The sequence below is a fragment of the Mus musculus genome, chromosome 15 (assembly GCF_000001635.26).
Source record: "Mus musculus strain C57BL/6J chromosome 15, GRCm38.p6 C57BL/6J".
Classification (NCBI taxonomy): domain Eukaryota; kingdom Metazoa; phylum Chordata; class Mammalia; order Rodentia; family Muridae; genus Mus; species Mus musculus.
This window is the reverse complement of record NC_000081.6, coordinates 3,995,880-4,016,457: the sequence shown is the minus strand read 5'-3', so window position 1 is coordinate 4,016,457 and position 20,578 is coordinate 3,995,880. Positions and strand designations below refer to the sequence as shown.

General features: G+C 39.5%; 1 long non-coding RNA gene across 1 annotated transcript; it reads right to left on the bottom strand.

Annotated features, from left to right (window-relative positions):
- Positions 1-599: 599 nt before the first annotated feature.
- On the bottom strand, positions 600-20,419 carry Gm2093 (predicted gene 2093). The gene is made up of 3 exons (NR_045740.1): positions 20,374-20,419; positions 18,974-19,053; positions 600-3,999 (listed from the first exon to the last, which is right to left on the bottom strand). It is a non-coding gene; the product is annotated as a predicted gene 2093 (long non-coding RNA).
- Positions 20,420-20,578: the final 159 nt, after the last annotated feature.

Sequence of the window (20,578 nt, the reverse complement as noted above, 5' to 3'; positions counted from 1 at the left end):
TTCCAAGACAACAATTGATGCCTGCAACAATACATTTCAAAAACTGCTGCCAAGATATTGTAATATCCTCTATTTATTTACATATCATGCTTCAGTATAATACAGGTCAGAGTCACTTATAAATACCTAACCTTTGGGAAAATGATTCATTACATTATAGTACATCACCCTGAGACCCTAACTTACCACATGAAAAGTAAAACTATTAAATTGTATGTAGAAATGTTTAGGATAGGCATAACAGACAGACTCCAAATTCTATTATTATAATGATGACAATCAGGTGTTGTGTATTGTCACAACCGATCAGAAAAGGGACATCTACAAAGAAGGGAAAAGGTAAGCACGTGACCCTGCAAGACCAAGAATTTCCTCAAATGCATAAATATAACTTTTAGATCATTAGATATATAACTTTGGTATAAGAGCTCTAAATATACAGCAGATGTGTCTGTGTTTGAAGACCCTTACACCAAGATCTGAGTCCACTCCCAGGACCCACGTGGTGAAAGGAGAGAATCAACTTCAGCAAGCTGCCATTTGACTGCCACCCATTAAAACACATACACATTTTCAAAAGCAGTCATAAAAAGATATTTGCATTCTCATGTTTATTGTAGCATTATATACAGTAGTCCAGGTACACTAACAACCTAAATATTTATCTGTATGGGTATGGGTGGATAAATAAATCATGGTATGCATATGCAGTTAGATACTTTTCACCTTAAAAAGACATGTGACACAGTGAGTCACATAGGGCAGTTACAGAAGGGTTAGAAACAAGAATAATCTCTGTGTCACACAAAGGAACACATGAGAACCATGAAAGGAGCTCAGCAAAGAAACTTAAAAAAAAAAAAAAAAGTGAGAAGCTCCCAAAAACAGGTTAGCAGAACACTGGGGCAGGACTGCTCTCTTGCTTTCTCCCACAAACAAGATGGCTGCTTTTTTTCTCATAGGCTGGAATCCAACCCCACAGGCTTTTCTGATGGTCTAGTATAGTGGGTTTTCTATGTTTGGCCCAGGGAGAGGCACTATTAGGAGGCATAGCCTTGTTGGAGTACCTGTGTAACTTTGGGCATGAGCTTTAATATCCTAGACCTAGATGCCTGGAAGCCAGTATTCTGCTAGCAGCCTTCAGATGAAGATGTAGAACTCTCAGCTCTTCCTGCACCATGCCTGCCTGGATGCTGCTATGTTCCCACCTTGGTGATAATAGACTGAATCTCTGAACCTGTAAGCCAGACCCAATTACATGTTGTCCTTATAAGAGTTGCTTTGGTCATGATATCTTTCACAGCAGTAAAACCCTAACTAAGACAGTTTTTAAAATAATTGGTACAAAGGAAATGAAGGAATTGAGGAGAAGGTCAGCAGCTTCAGGCCAGTGGTTCCAGGAGTAGGCATGGGGATTTATGGAAATAAAAGTTTTATAAGGTATGAGAGATTAAAGATGGAGATATATAAATATTGGGCCTTGGTGGGTTATCTACTATTGATAAGAAGAAGATATTCTCAAAGAAGAACAAATACTGTGTGATTCTACTTATATTATATTCTGAAATGGTCAAATTCTGAGATACATGGAAAATACTGATTTTCAGGAATATGATGGTAGAGAAATTAAGAACTATAACAGGGGCGCGGGCTTTAATAGGCCTCCAGACCTTAACACAACTGACTCCAGGATGGAAGTACCAATCAACTCATAAAATTCAGCATGTAGACAGTATCACCTGCCAAAATGAAAACAAAGGTCACATCCATCAAAGTCCATCAGAGACCATTTTTTTCTGGGGAAGTCTCTAAATATACAGACGTTGTTTTTTAGCTTCTGTAGTTCCACTTCTGGCTAACCGTTCTTGTTAACTGAACTATGACAACCCAGAACATAGTTTTTGTGTTTAAAAGCTTACCCCAAGAAAGGATAGGGACTACACTGGGATCCTGAACACCCAGTGCAGTGGCTGACAGGTTAATAAAAACTTTCTATTGGCTTAAACCCTTTTCTGAGCAGTCTTCTCTGGTGTATAACCCACAACAGAATTGCTATCTAAAGGGTATGTGTTTTAATTAAACATGAATAAGTACTAGAAATATGGTTGGTTTTGGATAACACCTCCTGTTTCCTGTATAACACAGAGAGTTAAACACTAAAAATGCCCCAGTTTAGGACTTAAAATACCACATGAAAACATAAAGATACTGGGGCACTATCGAAGGCCATTAAAAGAAACTACTTCCTGGTTAATGTAATGGATTTTATTTCTGTCCCTAGCTGGAGATATGACACTCAGTTCTGCTCCAAGAATTAGATCATTACATACTGTGTCTTCTTTGAGAGTTAATTCAGCGAGGCTTGTAGACTGTATGGCCAGAAGCCTGGAGAAATAATCACCCCTTAATGAGATAATGCACTTAGCCTTCCCAGAAGCTCCTCTTTGGATGCAGCTGCTTAAAGCTCTGGATGGATGGATAAAGAAATTGTGGCCTGCATATGCACCTGAACCCCTACTAAGCCTGCTTGGTGTACTTAGCTCTGGAAATAACAACAACAAAAACTTACACATTTTTCTTCCATATTTTTCTTTCAGATACTGGCCCCAAACCTAAAGATGATTCCCGTTACACTCAGGACATTCTCATCCTTTCTCTGTAGCCTCTCTCCCTCTCTATCATGCAGCTGCTGGCTGATTCCCATTGCTGAACAGGATGGTTTATTTTTACCCCTAACTCAAAAGGCCTGGCTTGCTTTGTTTCATTTCCCTCATCCCATCAGCTGCTAAGATTTACAGTTTGCCTGTTATGTTGTTTTTCTTTCAAACTCTAATAAAATGATTCTTTCATTCTGTTTTTAAATTCTTTTATCCATGATAATAAGAACCCAAAAGGGAACTCTGACTTCCTTATTAAGAAGGTAGATACTATGTGTGAGTCCTGGCCACAGTAATATATTACTTGGTTATCAACTTGGACTTGCTTTATTCTTAACCTGTGAACCCAGTGATAATTTCAAGAGATTAGCTATATATTGGGCATTAATATTTCCTGTCAGTGCATGGGCCGGGCAGGGGCGGATAATCTTTCTTATGTTTTGGACCTTAAATATCCCTCAAAGGCCATGTGTTGTAGATTTGGTCACTAGCCTACCTCATTGCCAGGAATATTACCTGGACTAGGTCTGGTTGCTTGCTGCTGGCCAGCTAACATTTGGAAAAGAGAGGTAACAAGAAAGAAACAAGTAGGAGCTGGAGAGATGGCTCAGTGGTTAAGAGCACTGGCTGTTCTTCCAGAGCTCCTGAGTTCAATTCTCAGCAATCACTTAGTAGCTCACAACCATTCTTAATGGAATCCAATTCCCTCTTCTGATGTGTCTGAAGATAGCTACAGTATACTCATATAAACAAAATAAATCTAAGGAGGAGGAGGAAGAAGAAGAAGAGGAAGAGGGTAAGGAGGAGGAGGAAGAAGAGGAAGAACCAGAGATGGAAAGCGGAGATGGAGTTATCATTCCCTTCTCCTCCCAACTCCCATCTCAACAAATCTTGAGGAAGTTAGATAAATGATAGGTGTTAGTTAAGATGGAGAAAAGAGGTCCAGAGGCCTGTATATTGTAGGTATCCAGCATATATGTAGCCCTTTTTATTTTTCTTCTCTGATCATGTTGTGGTTTGAATAAGATGAGTCACTCAAAAAAAAAAAAAAAAAAAGATCATGTATTAGCAGGTCTGTCCTCAGTTCATGATGCTATTTTGAGAAGCCCTGGAAACATTAGGAGATGGGGCATAACTGGAAAAAGTAGGTCATATTCTTAGAATTTAAATCATGTCTTTGCTCTCTCTGTCTTTCTCTCTGTTTCCTGTCTTCCATGATGTGAGCAGGCTCTACACCGAGATGAAGAGCTACAGGTTGTCAACAGCTCATGAGGGAGACAGAGAGTCAAATTTCTCCAGCGAATAGCTCCATCACAGATAATCCAATTTCAAGTGGAAATCCCTGGACACAAGTACACACAAGAAACATTAAACAGATTCATTATGGTAATCCCTGGACACAAGTACACACAAGAAACATTAAACAGATTCACTAGGTTGAATATGCATGTATTCACACATATGTGTGTATATGTATATACGTGTGTGTATGTGTGTGCAACAATAATATTAAAGAGGGGATTATGAATTTTGGAGGGAGCTGTCAGGCAAGGAAGGAGCTGGAGTGATGAAGATGCATATTATGTGTGAAGGTGCTTATTATATGTGAAGTTCACTTTTTAAAACAGATTACCTAACAACAGTCCAAAAAATTTAAAGCACTAATCAGAGTCACATTAATATTAATTTTTTGATAATTTATAAATATAGGCCATTCTATTACCACAGAAATTGTATTAGACAGTGATGATCTATCTAGCAGGAATAGAAAGGCTGGTTACCCTTGAGACCAGGGGTTCTTATTCTGTGGGTTACGATTCCCTGGGGGATTGAATAGCCTTTTCACAGGAGTTGCCTAAGACAGTCATATATTCACATTACAGTTCACAGAAGTAGCAAAATTAGTTGTGAAGTACCAATGAAAATAATTTTATGGTTGGGAGCTCATCACATGAGGAACTGTATTAAGGAGTCATGACATTAGGAAGGTTGAGAATCACTGCTTTAGACATTAGTAGGTTCTGACCTACTTCTGTCTTAAGAACTGTCAGAAAGAATGAGATATTGGATTGTTAGGTGAGAATCTAACACTGGAGTATTTTTGGGAGGTTACTGCGTATTGAATCCAGGACCTGTATGTGTTGGGCAATGGCTCTGTACACTGTGTATTTCACGTGCTCATTTCTTTGCCCAGAGACCTGATTGCAGTCTAGACATTGTCATTGTCATGATTCTTGGGGTATCTTGTCTCAGTGATGTGTAAAGATCGATTTCTATTATCAATCTTTATTAGTCTTGGTTACTAAAGAGCTGATCAGCCTATACCTGGACAGAAAACGAGAGAGGCAGGACTTCTGATCCCAAACAGGAGGTTCCCAAGGAGACAGGGGAAAAAAGGAGGAGCAGGAGGATTCGCCATGATCAAGTCTCCAAGGGAGCAGCCATGAGGACACACATGAAGCAGAGCAAGGTTGGGCAAGACTCAGATGGCAAGTAGCAGGGCACATGTTTGGGTAGTGGCAGCCTAATCAGGTTAGATTAGGATTAGAATAGATAAGTATCTCCCCAGCTGTGCTGGCTGGTTTGTGTGTCAACTTGACACAAGCTGGGGTTATCACAGAGAAAGGAGCCTCCCTTGAGGAAATGCCTCCATGAGATCCGGCTCTAAGGCATTTTCTCAATTAGTGATCAAGGAGGGAGGGCCCATTGTGGGTGGTGCCATCCCTGAGCAGATAGTCCTGGATTCTACAAGAGAGCAGGCTGAGCAAGCCAGGGGAAACAAGCCAGTAAGTAGCATCCTTCCATGGCCTCTGCATCAGCTCCTCCTTCCTGACCTGCTTGAGTTTCAGCCCTAACTTCCTTTGTGATGAATAGCAATGTGGAAATGTAAGCTGAATAAACCATTTCCTCCCCAACTTGCTTCTTGGTCATGATGTTTGTGCAGGAATATAAATCCTGACTAAGACACCAGCTATAGTCCAAGAAGCTTGTAATAAATATAAGGCTTCTGTCACTTATTTGGAAACAATGAGGGGGTAGATAAGTCCCCAGCATTAAATTTACATGTATGTACTAGGTAAATACTCTACAACTTAACTGTGTCCCTGTCCTAGTCCTATGCAAATCTATTGAGATGCAAGTCTTCATTTACAGATTAGAGAATGATCTATATAGTTCAAAAATAAGTGTATTCATTTTCCATTGTAGTGATGAGCCACTATTTTTAGACAATTTGTTTTCTTGTGGATCTAACTATTAGAAATCCAGTGAGGATTTACTGAGCTGAAATAAAAATTCCGAGTCTTTCCTCTGAGCAAACACCAAATAACCACTGACACCAGGAGCATGGATGACTCCCCCGAGATGAAGACAGGGTTTTCTAGGGTGAAAGGTCATTTGGAGACAGGCCGTGCTGGTTCAAATGAATGGTCGTGTATCCTAGGACCCAAAAGGGAAATAAAGGGATAATGATCAGTAATCATGAAGAAATGTAAAGGATATACGGAATAAAGTCAGAGATTCCCTTTTGGAGTTTAAAACATTTTCTAGTGTCCATGATGTCATATTGTGTTCCATGGGTGACAGAATTTAGAGTGCAGTTAAATAGTTAAAGAGCATTCACTGTCTTTACTTAATGTGAGAGTAGGATCCAGAGGAGTGGGAGACAGCAAGAAAGCTTGACCTTGAGAAGATGAACCACAAATTACTAGTCAAATTTGTAGTGAAATGGAAAAGTCCAGGAAACAAAGGTACAATGAAAGCAAGAGTCCCAGGGATGCACTGAAAACCTGGAGGTGGTTGTCACTAGGCCCTGGGAAAAGAAGCTGAGGGTATAGAGATAAGGGTCTGGACAAACATTAAAATCATAGTGATTCCCTTTTAAGGACTAGGGAATGTGGCTGGGAATGACAGACTTCAAATGACTTAACAGAACGGAAGTTGTTTTAAACCAGGCAAAGTAAATTGCATTTGTCAGAGTTGATTAAGTTATTGTAGGCAATAAAGGCTACAATATAAAGAAAGGGTACTTTGTGGATCAAGTATAAGAAAGGAAAGTGTATTTATTCAGGCTGCTATCTGACAGTGTATTTTATGACATATTCAATTTCTTACTATATTGAAGACAAAAATACAAAATACTGAGACTTGTCCTTGCCCAAGTATGCTAAAATAATTTCTAATCTCCAAAATTAACATAAAAATTAAACAGTGAGGAAGTTTAGAATATTAAATGATGGATTTTTTTTTTCTCTTTGGCAGAAGTGTTTTTGAATGTTAGCTTTATGTCACATTAGTGACTGGTTCCTGCTTATTTCCCCTTTTAAATAACATTTACCTGGTCATGCCTACCCTTCTTTCCCACACATACTAATATCCTGTTTGAGCATTTCACTTGTGTCTTCTCACCAGTTTCCTTCTCTTTACATTTACACCCTCAAATCCCTCATTCTTACTACCCATGTGTCTGACAGAAATCTGGTTTTGCCTGTGTATAGCTAAGAGTCATTCCAGAATTCTCGAAGCCTGTATCTGTATACCCTTTCCCTGACACATGAAGAGTTCCATAATATCTCCCCTGCCAGCTTTTCAAAGGGTGTGTGTGTGTGTGTGTGTGTGTGTGTGTGTGTGTGTGTGTGTGTGTGAAAGATGGAGAGACAAAAAGAGACTGCATTTTCTAAAAATGACCAGACACCCATCTAACCCTTGCAGGCTTTGTGCTTGACAATTCCAAATGTAGTCTCAGAGAAATTGCTCTTGAGTGAAGTTGCTGACCACTGAGTATCTGATGACTTGTGTGAGAATATATCAGAGCCACAGCCTCTGGATTTGTGAGTAAGAACTGCTATGGAATATCTGCTTAATTTCTACTATGATTTTAAGAAGTTTTGTTGAAATATTACTCACACAGCATATAATGTATTCAAGTGTTAGTTTCCATTCATTTAAGGAAATTAACTACTCAAGTAAATACTGTACAGCCGTCACCACCGTCAGGGTTAGAGCATCCTCATCATCTTAGAAAAATGCCTTTTGCTCTGCAGCAACCTCTACATTCCCACCCACTCTAACCCAAGGGAACATTACATATGTTTTGTTTCTGGGGTGTAGATAACTTGAGCATTTAGTAAAACTAGAATTGTTTAACTTGTCTTTTGTGTCTAGATTCTGTCACACAGAATAATACAATTTTTTAGGGTCTATTTGCTAATGTATATACACCAACATCATTTTTTTCTTATGCTCGAGTGATGTCCAATTGCATGATTAAGTTAAGCCATATTTCATTAACAGTTCAAAAGCATTCAGGTTATTTCTGATTTTTGTTCATTATAAATAGTGCTGCTGTGAATATATATATCCAAAACTTGTGTGGGGGTATATAGTCAACTACTACTTGAACATCTACTTAAGAATAAAATTACTGGTGTCCTTTTGGATGGCCGTAACAATATACTGTATAAGGGATGGCTTGTACATAACGAACTTTCACATTTTTGTAAGATTAGAAGCCCAAGATTTTATAACTGACAGTCATCTGTTTTGCTATGTCTTTAATTAGAAGATGGCGGCAGGAGTCTCTCTGGGGCCCCTTTTTAAAAGAGTAGCAATGTTGATCATGAGGATTAAAGTCCATCACCTTCAAATATGCTCCCTTCCTAAAATCTGTCATCGGTGAAGAGAACACACAGCATTCCACCCTCTTTTTTATACTTTCACTATCTGTTTTTGTTATGATATGGTCTTAAATGTCCTCCCTGAAAGCTTTTATATTGAAGCTTTTATATTGGTATGCAAAATGGTGATATCCCAAGGTGGGACCTTTTAGAATTGATTGTTTTATGTAAGTGCTAACCTTATTTAATCTGTTCCTAGATGGAGAGGTTTTAGAAGATAGGATCTGCTAAAGGAAAAAGGACACTCAGGGTGTGTGCCTGAACCATGCATTTTGACCCCAGTCCACTTTCTCTAGCATCTCTTTGCTTTCTTGTTTAATAGGGTCCCAGACCTACTTGAGCACAACTGACTCCATGATAGAAGTGCTATTGAGACCACAAAACTCAACACATAGATAGTACCACCTGCCAAATATGACAAGTCCATATTCTGGAAAAGTCTTTAAATGTACTAATCTTGCTTTCTGGCTTCTGTATTTCTACTTCTGGCTAACTGTTCCTGTTAAATGAAGTATGTCAACCAAGGACGTGGTTTTTGTGCTTAAAAGCTCACCCACTCTGAGAACAGAGCAGGATAACACTAGGATCTCGAATACACACTGTAGTTGCCAGAGGGCTAATAAAGACTTTCTATTGCTTTCAATCCATGACCAAGCAGTCTCTCTGGTGAATATCCTACACTTGCTACAGTAAGGTGAACAGTTTCTTGTTTTATGTTATCTATGTAATGTCCAGACTCACAACAGGTCCAGAACCTTCTGAAACCATGAGCCAAAGTAAACCTTCCATATTTAAGTTGACTTCTCTAAGGAGCTTTGTCGAAGCAACAAGTATGTGACTATGAACAGGATTCCTTATGTGTCCTGGATACTCACCTCCCTTTAGACACATGTTTTACAAATGTTGGTTTCATTTTTTCTATTCAAAAATGCATCAAGACTTTAAGTTTTAAGTTTACTTAAGAACACATGCTCCACTATGTTCATAGCAACCTTTTTTATAATAGCCAGAAGCTGGAAAGAACCCAGATGTCCCTCAACAGAAGAATGGATACAGAAAATGTGGTACATTTACACAATGGAGTACTACTCACCTATTAAAAACAATGCACTGAGGTTCTCAGGACTAGAGATGAAGCACTGAGGTTCTCAGGAATAGAGACTAAGCACTGAGGTTCTCAGGAATAGAGATGAAGGATTAAGGTTCTCAGGTATAGAGACAAAGGTAAGGTTCCCGGGAAAATAGAGATGAAGCATTAAGGTTCTCAGGAATAGAGATGAAACACTGAGGTTCTCAGGAATAGAGACGAAGCACTGAGGTTCTCAGGAATAGAGACGAAGCACTGAGGTTCTAAGGAATAGAAAGGAAGCATTAAAGATCTCAGAAATTGAGACGAAAGCAATTAAAGAAAGCATAGGCCTGATAGGTTCCCCAGAAAAAAAGGGGATGGAGAACTAAGGACCTCAGGAATAGAGACAAAGGGAATTTAAGTGACATGGGGTCAACTGAGACTAAAATGACAGTAAAAGTGTTAGCCATCTGGAACTTGGTCAGGGCATGCTTGAGGGATGCCAGTGGAAAGTACAATGCTGAAATAGAGGAAGGAGCGGCAGCGCTTGAGGAGGCTAAGGAGATTGCTTCTCAGGCTAGCCACCGAAAGCCTAAACAGCTTAGACAACAAACCAAAGATAAGAAAGAGAAGAAGGAATCTAGCTCTGAAGGGTCTGTTAGTGACAGCAACGGGACTGATAGCAACAGTGATGTCGGTAGTTGGATGTTCCGCTGGAGGTTGAGGTGAGGTAGGCCGCCCGAACCATCAGCCTCTCCATTGCCATCTCCTCCCCCCCTTTAAAGATGAGGGAGACAAAAAGGGAAAGTGTAGTATGTATGATATTTTGATTTGTGGATCCTCTAATGTGGAAGTGGAAGAAGTATTTGGGACTAACTAAACAGTTGGAGAAGTGGAATTTGGTGATAGCCCCAGAAAAGTTTCAAAAGACAGAAGTAAAACACTATTAGGTACTAAATTGAGAGATGCTGTTGTTGAGCCACTAAAGCTGGAACTAAGGATGGATAAAATGCATACCTTGAATGATTTTCAGAAATTGTTAGGAGATATCAATTGGATTCTGCCCTATTGTAATCTTCCCAATGCATTTATGCCCATTATTCGATATTTTAAAAGGAGATTCCAACTTACAATCTCATCACCAATTAACACCCTTAGCCAGAGCTTGACTCATATGTCAGAGGTGTGTAAACCTCTGTTGAGTAGCAGAATTTTTCCAGAGCTGCAAATCTGTCACGTGCAATTGGTGCGATGCTGCTAGGAAATTGGAGTCATGATCTAGAGACAAAGATGAAGGAATTGCGAGCATCGATTGTTGCCATGAACAACAGCCATGTGGAGACTGCACTGCAAAGCAATGAATGGAGATCATCAGGGAACTGTGGGATTCTTAAAAAATTGGGGAGGTATCAAAAGGATGTGCCTTTTGGGTGCTCCTGCTGACTGTTGTGTGTGGAGGAATGCTTTGGTGGATGGCACGTATGCGAAGGCGGCACAGGGCTGGTAAACGAGCCTTAGTGCAGGCTATGGCAGCCTTGGAAGCAGGAACATCCCCACAATGTTGGCTTAACATGCTGGATCAGTAATCAATGACGGGTAAGACCCTTACATGTGCATACCAACCTAAGACAGGATGGCAAAAGTGAGTTCATCACTCCCATGATGGGTAAGGATGTGGCATGGATGGGGGCAACCTAAGACAGACACTGATCCCAGAGCTGCTAATAAAACAAAAAGGGGGAGATGCGGAAAGTGGGTGCGGTCACAGGCCCCATGAAGGAGAACCTGCAGCTGTCACTGTAGGCATATTCTTGTGCAGTTGTACTATTCCAATGCTGATTTCTCTGTCCCTTATGTGGTTGTAATCCTTATTCTGAGAATCTCCCGATGGGTAAACATTGCTCCCCAACTCTTCCCTGATTTGTCAATAAAGCTAACTGATGATCCATTGGCTGAGCAGGCGAGCAAATAGGGCTGGACTTTCTCCCAGCCAGATGAGGCAGGAGAGAGTCCAGGAGACACCATGAGAAAACATCTGAAGCCCAAAGAGCCAGATCAATACTAAAATACAAGTATCACAGGGATATTGGCTGAGAGGTAGCCAGATTAGTTTAGGGGATTAAAATAGACCAGTACTCTTAGTTGTAGCCTTAAAGCTTAATAGATAGATAGATAAATAAATAAATAAATAAATAATCCAGTATCAATTATTTGGGAGCTAGCTGGGCTAAGAGAAAAACCTATAACATTCATTTTAAAACAATACTAACATGCCACTTTACTAAATCAACATAATCATTAATTATATCCTAAATATCTAAACTTATGTCCACAGATAAGTAGAGTCCTCATCCTTCATCAAGAAAGCTTCTCTTTGCAACAGACAGACGTCACTACACCCAGTTCCAATTGATGTATTTACAACACTTGAGGCTCAGGGGTCACTGTGGAACTCAGGATGGAAAGATTGTAAGAGCCAGAGATGGGGGGGTGGGGGGGCGGGGCGTGGAGACACTGGAGAGATGGCTCAGTGGTGAAGAGCAGTGACTGCTCTTTCAGCAGTCCTGAGTTCAATTTTCAGCAACCACATGGTGGCTCACAACCACTGGTAATGATATCTTATGCCCTCTTCTGGTGTGGCTGAAGACAGCTACAATGTACTCATATAAATAATATATAAATACAACTTTAAAAAGAGCCAGAGATGGGGTTTGCTATAAGATTGTATCTAGAAATGTCAGAAGCTACACTCGTACAGTCTCACCAGCAAGACTGCCTAACCATGAGCTAAGGAGGATGACACCAACAGCCATAATAATTCGGATGTGGGAAAGCTCACAAGGCCCCACCCTACGCAAAGAGCTACAGGTGAATGAGGAGTGCTAAGAGTGACAGAAATGGTCTCCCAAGTGGTCAGACCTAAAGGCATATACACACAAGTCATCAAGCAGACTGAGCAGGTTGTGTCTGTGTTTAGAAATGTGCATGCACATACACACAACAGTTAAAACGAAGGCTGTAAATTTGGAAGACAGCAATATGAGAGACTTTGGAAGGAGGAAAGGGAAGGGAAAAAGGATTTGACTATATTATAATCTCAAAAAATAAAAGAAATAATGAAAAAGAGCCAGGCAGTAATAGCATATGCCTTTAATTCCAGCACTCAGCAGACGGAGGCAGGCAGAGTTTGACCGAGTTGGGTCTAAAAGAGTGAGTTCTAGGACAACAGGGCTACACGGAAAAACTCTGTGTAAATCAAACCAAACCAAACCAAACAAAACCAAACAAACAAAACAAAAGAGAGGAAGAAAAGAAGAAAGGAAAGAAGGAAGGAAGGAAGGAAGGAAGGAAGGAAGGAAGGAAGGAAGGAAGGAAAGAAGGAAGGAAAGAAGGAAAGAAGGAAAGAAGGAAAGAAGGAAAGAAGAAGGGAAAAAGAAAAATATGTCTGAGTGTTTTGCCTTCATATATATGTGTGCAATTATATATATTATATATACACATATACATATACATGTACTGTATGTATATATGCATGCACTGTGCAAATACCTGGTGTCTTAGTTAGGTGTTTTCATTGCTGTGAAGAGACACCATGACCATGGCAACTTCTAAAGGAAAAACATTTAACTTGGGTTGGCCTGCAGTCTTAGAGGTTTAGTCCATTGTTATCCTGGTAGGAAGTATGCAGGTAGACTTGGTGCTGGAGGACACAAGAGTTCTACAGCTTGGTCCACAGGCAGCAGAAGGAGACTGTGTTATACTGTATACTATACTAGGTGTAGTTGAGCCCAAAGACCTCAAAACCCATCTCCCACAGTGACAAACTTCTTCCAAAAAGGCCACACCTACTCCAACAAGGCCATAATTCATAAAAGTGTCATTCCCTATGGGCAAGCATTCAAACACACAAATTTATGGTGGCCATGCCTATTGAGAGTATCATCTGCTGCTTGTGGATGCCTGAAGAGTACATTGGATCTCCTAGAACTGGCAGTATTGATGCTTGTGAGGTAACATGTGGATGCTAGGAACTGAAATCCAGTTATCATTGTAAAAAAAAGTATATACAATGTATATATAATATATATTATATATATACATATACATATATAACACATATATATGTGTGTGTATGTATTTTGTCTGCATACTTGTATATGTACCCAGTGAGAATCTATAGTTAGGGCTTTTGCAATATATACATGATATTTGTACCCTGTATCTTGTTTTGTGCTTTTTTATCACAAGTTAGCATTTACTTTGGAAAGATCTAAAAAAAATAAATAAATAAAACAAAACAAACAAACAAAAAAAACTGTGGTTCTACTTATTGCTAAAGGAAAGGGTTATTTATAAGTTAAGAGACTTTTGGTGTTCAGCAAATTTAAAAGAGTGCTGATGTCAAGCCTTAAATAGTTGAAATTTAACCAGAGATGACTAACTCAGCTCAGCAGAGCCAAAGGAGGTGCAACATGGTCTTCAGGGACTACGAGAAAAGATGGCATGGGAGAGATAATGGAAATGAAGATGCTGTCTGCAGATTTTTTATATTTAGAAGTTCATATAAACTCTGCACTGAATAACAATCATGAAGTTTCTATATTGGCCCATACCACTAAGTAAGGAAAGAATAAAATAAAGTAAAAGAGAAAAAGACTAACCAGTGGTTATAAACACCTTGCATTGACTCTTAATGACATTTATGGGGAGTAAACAGATAAAACATAGGTGCAATCAAAGAATCTAATGAATATTTCACTCAAGTATCTATTTTAACAAGGAACTATTCTTTTATTCAAATGTTAATTAAAGGTGACTGTTATATTCTGAGCAGGTTCTCATGTATAAAGTCCATTGCTAGAAAAGGCATCATCTGATCATGTTCATTATCTTACATCTTTTGTAAGGCTACTATGATGAGAATAGTGGAACTAAGAGCTAACTACAGATGTAGAAATAACCTATAGACCTACAGCTTTTCCTTTGTCTTTGGGCTACATTGCCAGCCATATCTTTAAGGAGCTTGGAAGGAAGGCAATTTTTAAGGAAAATAACTTTTCTAAGTCAAAGGTTTATATTTTTCAAAAGTTACTCTCTGAACAACCATTTATATGATTTTAGGTTTTATTGGGTTTTAAACTGCTGATGAAGGCATCTGGTGTAACCCTGATTTATTATTATCTCTATCTCAGCCATTAAAATGTTTCCTTGTGAACTTTTCCTCTTCGTCAATCAATAGACATATCTCTCTTTTCTGCCCTTTACATCTGACCCTTACAGCTATTGCTATGGAGACCACCCTCTCTCATCTCAACTTATAGCTTATATTTAACAATCTGTTAGCTTCTCAGAATACTACACAACTCTGTACTCTGTCAAGTGGCACTATATCTCCTTGTCATCTAGATAGTTAGGGATATTTTCTGTCTAGTGGTCAACTGAACTGAGAGGACCATAAAAATGATGTCCTGGTAGGACAGCAGGCCCAATCTCATCTCAGATCACCAATTTCAGTAGTGTGTTTTATCTTCTGTTCTCTGAAGCCATCATTGACTGCTGATCTAACCTACATTCTTGCCTAGTTTTACTTCATAATACTTACCTATTTGCTTTCTAGGCTTCTGCTAAACTCAGTCACAGGTTTACCTTAAATATATCCTTCACTTCTCTGTGTCGTTTTGCTGACTTCAATCTCTCCAACAAGCAAGTTCCTCTTAATGCTTCACTTCTATCTTTACCTGTCAAAACCTATTCTAAATGATGCTTTATACCAGGAGAGTGTTAACATTTTGTCGTTTTTTGTTTTGTTTTGTTTTTTGGTTTTTGGTTTTTTTTTTTTTTTAATAGCTGTAGATTCACTTGTGTTTGGAAGAAATCGTAGAAAAATTTCACTACATTCATTGCCAGACAAAGAAGGATCTTGGAAAACTACATTATTATAGTTTAACAAGGAAACTGACTAGGACAATCCAGAGACATTTAGAAGATTTTTGTCAACTTTATGTGATGTCAGTTTGCGTGCATATTTGGTTCTATGAAATTTGATCAAGTAGTCGTGTGTCTGTTACCACAGTGAAACAATAATAATAACAGGAAAGCCACAGCACTTGCTGTTGTTGTATTGTTACCACACTCACATGCTTCCCTCTTCACGCCCTCCTGTATCCCTAAGTTTGATGACCATGAAAATGTTTCCCCTTCCTCTGGCATTTCATCACTTTAAGAACAGTAAATGAACTCATATATAGTTTTTAGTCTTTTTTTTTTCTCTCTTACTCAACATTCCCTTGAGATTCATTCAAGTTATAGCAAGTACTGAGTCACTTCTTTTTATTGCTAAACCCATGGCATGGAGGTTCGTGATGAAATCTTTAGATGTGCTTGTGGGTACAAGCAGAACTGATTGTGGGTCTAAAGAAGCACTGCTGCCTCCAGGCAGAGAAAAGGTCTTAACTTCCACAGACTCTATCTCTTCAGCTAACTCTTTCAACAGCAGAAGTTTCCACTCATGGCATACAACAAGAAAAGATATATTCCAATGGATTATGTCTAAGATCAACCAGGAGTTAAATACCATTTACTCATTCTTATATAATATCACTACATATTGGGAAATCACTAACACCTTACATAGATCCATTAATTTAGCCCCCACAACAACTCGATGAATAGTTATCATGACCCTCATTCAATAAATGAACAACTTAAGGACTAGAGATTTTAGTTTGCTTTCTGGTTATCATACAGTGAAAGAGCAGAGATAGCATATGGACTCAGGTTCGTATAAATTGAATCCCCCTACCCTTGGTCCACTAGGATGATATAAAGGGTCAATTTCATTGTGTTGAAATTAAGGTTCCATAGACAATTAACATCATGGCTAAGTTATGGCTTACACACACATTTTGGGGGCCATCCTGTGGTTAAGAGGGAGGCATGTGTTCTCAATGTAATCTCTACATGTGTTCTAAGGCCTCACCTTCCTGTCAGCTCTCCTCTATTCTTACCTTTTGTCTGGATTTCTTTCACTCTTCCAAGGTGCTAAGCTCTTTCCCAACTCAAGACCATGCCAACTTCTGTTCCATGCCAATCACAGATTTCTTGCCTGTCAGCTCTTGGCTGACTTGTACAAGCATATCTGGGCCCTTTCAATTTTTACTTTTATCAGCAGATATGATATTAAATTTTGATTGTAGGGGGAATTAAAAAGGCAATACAGGAGGTAAAAGGTCTTTCCTAATATGAGTACACTTTCTTGGCAGACTTCTGAAAAATGGGTAGCTTGCTGGTACCAGGCTCCTACCATGGATAACCAGAGTTCTCTGGGTTATAAATTGTTATAAAAACAACTGCCAGTTTGTTCTAACAATCACTCTGGAAATTTTATACTAGTGAGCATGCTGTGAGATACTTCTCCATGAACAGATTTCTCTAAAACTCTGGAGTCTGGTTCTCAACCTGTAGGTTACAAACTCTCAGAGACCAAATGACCCTTTCACAGAAGTCACATATCAGATATCTATATTAATAACAGCAGCAAAATCACAATTATGCAGCAGCAATAAAATTTTATGGTAAATGGTCACTGTTGTGGGTAGCCCTGGGGTTGTTTGTATTTTGATGCTAATTCACTCTCCTGGGAGGGGTTGTGAAAGAGGAATGAGTCACATACTCATGTGACTTCTTGTGAACCATCCCCTAATGAATAATGGAGCCAATCACTGGGCGAGTAGGCAGGACTTCCTGGTTAAACAGAGGAAGACTGGAAGCAGGGGAGAGTTAGGCCTTTTGCAGGAGGAGCCAGAGGACAAGATGTAGCTACTAGTGTCTCCCGGTTTATATGGAGGATCAGACAGGATTCACCACTAGAGGATTTAGATTTAATAAGGCTTATAAGGTTAGGATTTTAGTTGTTGCTCCCAACGATTGAGTTACCGTTGTTTCTGAATTAAGTTTGTGTTTTGTTTTGGTTTTTTTTTTCCCCCATGTGGTGGCTCGTCTGAGTTTAAGAGCGAAAGGTACAGTGGCAAAGAGTAGGTTTGCCAGATGTGCATCACAAAGGCCATGGAGGTTTTGAAGCATAGGGCTGGTATGGTAGTGACCCACCAGCAGGAACTGGGTGGAGCTGTGGAGAGATTTTGGAGCTCTGAGTTAGAGAGTCTCCACAAGATAAGAACTGGAAGGTGAGACCTGAGAGTGGCTGGGTGTAGCATGGGAATTTGCCATTCTTTTTAATATTTCCTGCAGCAGGTCACCATAACATGAGTAGATTATTAAAAGATCACAACATTGGAAAAGTTGAGAACCACTGCCTTAGAGGATTTTTCTGTTTTTCTTTAAAGTTTTACAAAATGGCGCTCCAGGGCATTTTTCTGAAGTGAACCAGTGACTTACTGCCACCCAGTAAACTATGGGCATGGGCTCTCCAGAAAGATCTGAACCGTTCCACGAGTACAGCTATTTCCTCTACCTGTGACTCTTGCTCTTCAGAGCTTTCTTCTTCTTAAAGATACACTGTCATTCTAATGCTTCATAATTCCATAAGTTGAATTTTCTATGTTCGCATTACCATGAGGCCTTGCCCCATTCGCTTGTCTTAGCAAAGACTTGCTATTCTACTCAGGATTCTAGCTCACCACTTGCCCGAGTCTGGACCTTGAGGTGTTTAGCACTATGCTGGACATCATGTGTTTTCTCTCTCTTGATTGGCTTCTGGCTGAGCAACTATTACTCTCCATTGGCCAATTTTACCATCATTTAGGTGCCACTATCATTTCTTGAGGAGCCTCTTCTTCAGTATCTCACATCAAATATTACTTCTTTAATTTTCCTTCCTAGTGCCTCCCATAATTCTAAAATTTTGAATTCGCTGTGTATTGTTATTATCTCTACACTGCTTTACTAGATAAACTGTGAGAGGGCAGGGGTTATGGCAGAGGCATTTACTGTTGTAGTTGCAGTGGCAACAATCAGAATGCATAGCCAAATAAATATGTAATGGTCCTAGTATATAGAAGCCTTCTGTGGCAAGTAATTACATTCACACATACACATCACTGTTAGTCATTTGGTTCACTTATATGAGAAAATAAGTCTGTCGCCACCCCAAACAAAGGTAGTGAGAGAAGTTTCCAAAACAATGTTACAAACCATTGGTATTAGTAACAGAACTGGTAGTTCAGAGACAAGCAAGATTTCTGTTTAAAAATATTTAAATTTAAAAACTTTAAATCTTTCGTAAAAATCTACATGATTTTATTTCTCCTTTGCTGGATATATAGCTAAATTTTGTATGTTAGGGAAAGGGAGGTAGTTCGAATGTGATCAATTTGCTTCTTTCATATTTTTGGCACATTCTAATCATCTGAGATTTAAAATATGGCTTTTATCTTTTATTTGTTCTATTCATGTGCATTTCCTAAAGTAAAAAGAACTAACTATAACTTGGAGGGGAAATGCATTTTTTTTTCTAGTACAAGGGTTCTGTGTTTCAATACTTCCTTGTGAATTACTAAGGTCTGGTTGTTGCCGGTGTCTCTCTGTGATGAAACCAGCTTTCTATGAGAACTTACTTTGTTAAGATCTTGAATAAACCACAGAATCATGTATTCTTTAGTTTGGAGGTTAACAGTCTCATCCTTCTCCTCCTTATCTGAAAAAAAAAAGACTAGATTTCCAACTCTCTCTCTGAAAATGAACACACCAAAATATCAGTTGAACAATAATTCCCAGTGTTAAGACTTTCCATATAGAATACTGTAGTTTGATGCATCATCATGATTGTAATTTTTTTCTTTATGTGCATTTTGCCTGCATATATATGTCCGTATACAATGCCCATGGAGATCTAAAGAGGCATCAGATGCCCTGGAGCTGGAGGCCTAGACAGTTGGGAGTGGCCATGTGGTTGCCAGCAATGATCTCTCCAGCTTGTGCCTGGAAATGTTATTTAGTGCAGTTTGGCATGTTAGAATATGGGTCCTTAATTTCTGTGGGATGCTTGCTTGTTTGTAAACTGGGTCTCAGTATGTACTGGCTGCTCTAGAACTGCCAGCATCCCCTCCAGCCTTAGCTTCTCAAGTTCTGGGATTACAGAGTAAGTCAACACTCTAGCATAAGAGTTTGAATTCTGTAGTTCACCTTGATTATAGAATGCAATTTTTCTGGCCTTCAGATTCTTCATTATAAAGTATCATAAGGATTTGTTGTTGATTATTGTTTTCTATTAAAAACCATTTTCCCAAGTACGTAAGGGCATTACACAAGTACCGAAGACACAGAGCACGTGTTTTTTGCTCTGTGCATTTAGAGTAAAATGACAGGAGAAAAAAACTGGTCATCATGGCCACTTGCAGAAAAGTGACTGTGGTTAGTCACTCTTAAACGATCACATTACTATTTTCATAGTTTAAATATTTTCTACCAGGCTACAACAAAAACCTTAAAATTAAGATGAAGGGTAGAGTTATTCAAAATATATTGTGCCAAACCGGGGGAAACAAACGAACAAACAAAAAGCCAAAACAGCATTAGATTTCCGTGGCCATAGGCAAGAATTAGCATTCATGGAATGCAAAGCAATTTGACCACTTGAGTGCTGATTAAGACCCGGAAGAACACTTAACACTTGTCAGGAAGGTCTCAAGGTGAACTAAGACAGTGAGGTCGCTGCCACGTTTAGGTCGCAAGACATTTAAGGTACTTTAAGTGTGAGCTAGCCAAGATCAATCCGGAGTAAAAACAAGCTCCAGGGTGAAGATTCGGGGAAAGCGTTATGCCAGCTAGCAGGCTGAGGACTGCCAAGTTGTCTGCCCTCACACTAGGTCTCGCAGCTTGGATGAATCTCACCCGTCCGCAGACTTCCGTTTCTGACCTTCCCCCACCACCCCCCGCCCCCACCATTACAATCAAGTTTTATTTTAGTCCACCTCCTTCACTACAGCGCCAACCGCTGCAAATCCTCTTTCCAGACCTTCCAAACCGCCCTCTTCCAGCCAGCTGCTGCGGCTGCAATCTCCCTGCACCCGCGGAGAGAGTCGATGTCCTATTGGCTCAGCTCGGGGCATGGTCGGCTTCCGATTGGTTGAAATTAGAAGGCGGGAGAGAGGTGTGCCCTTACATCATCGACTGGCCCCTCGCAGCACGGGATTGTGGGAGGGAGAGGGCCACTGGGAGGA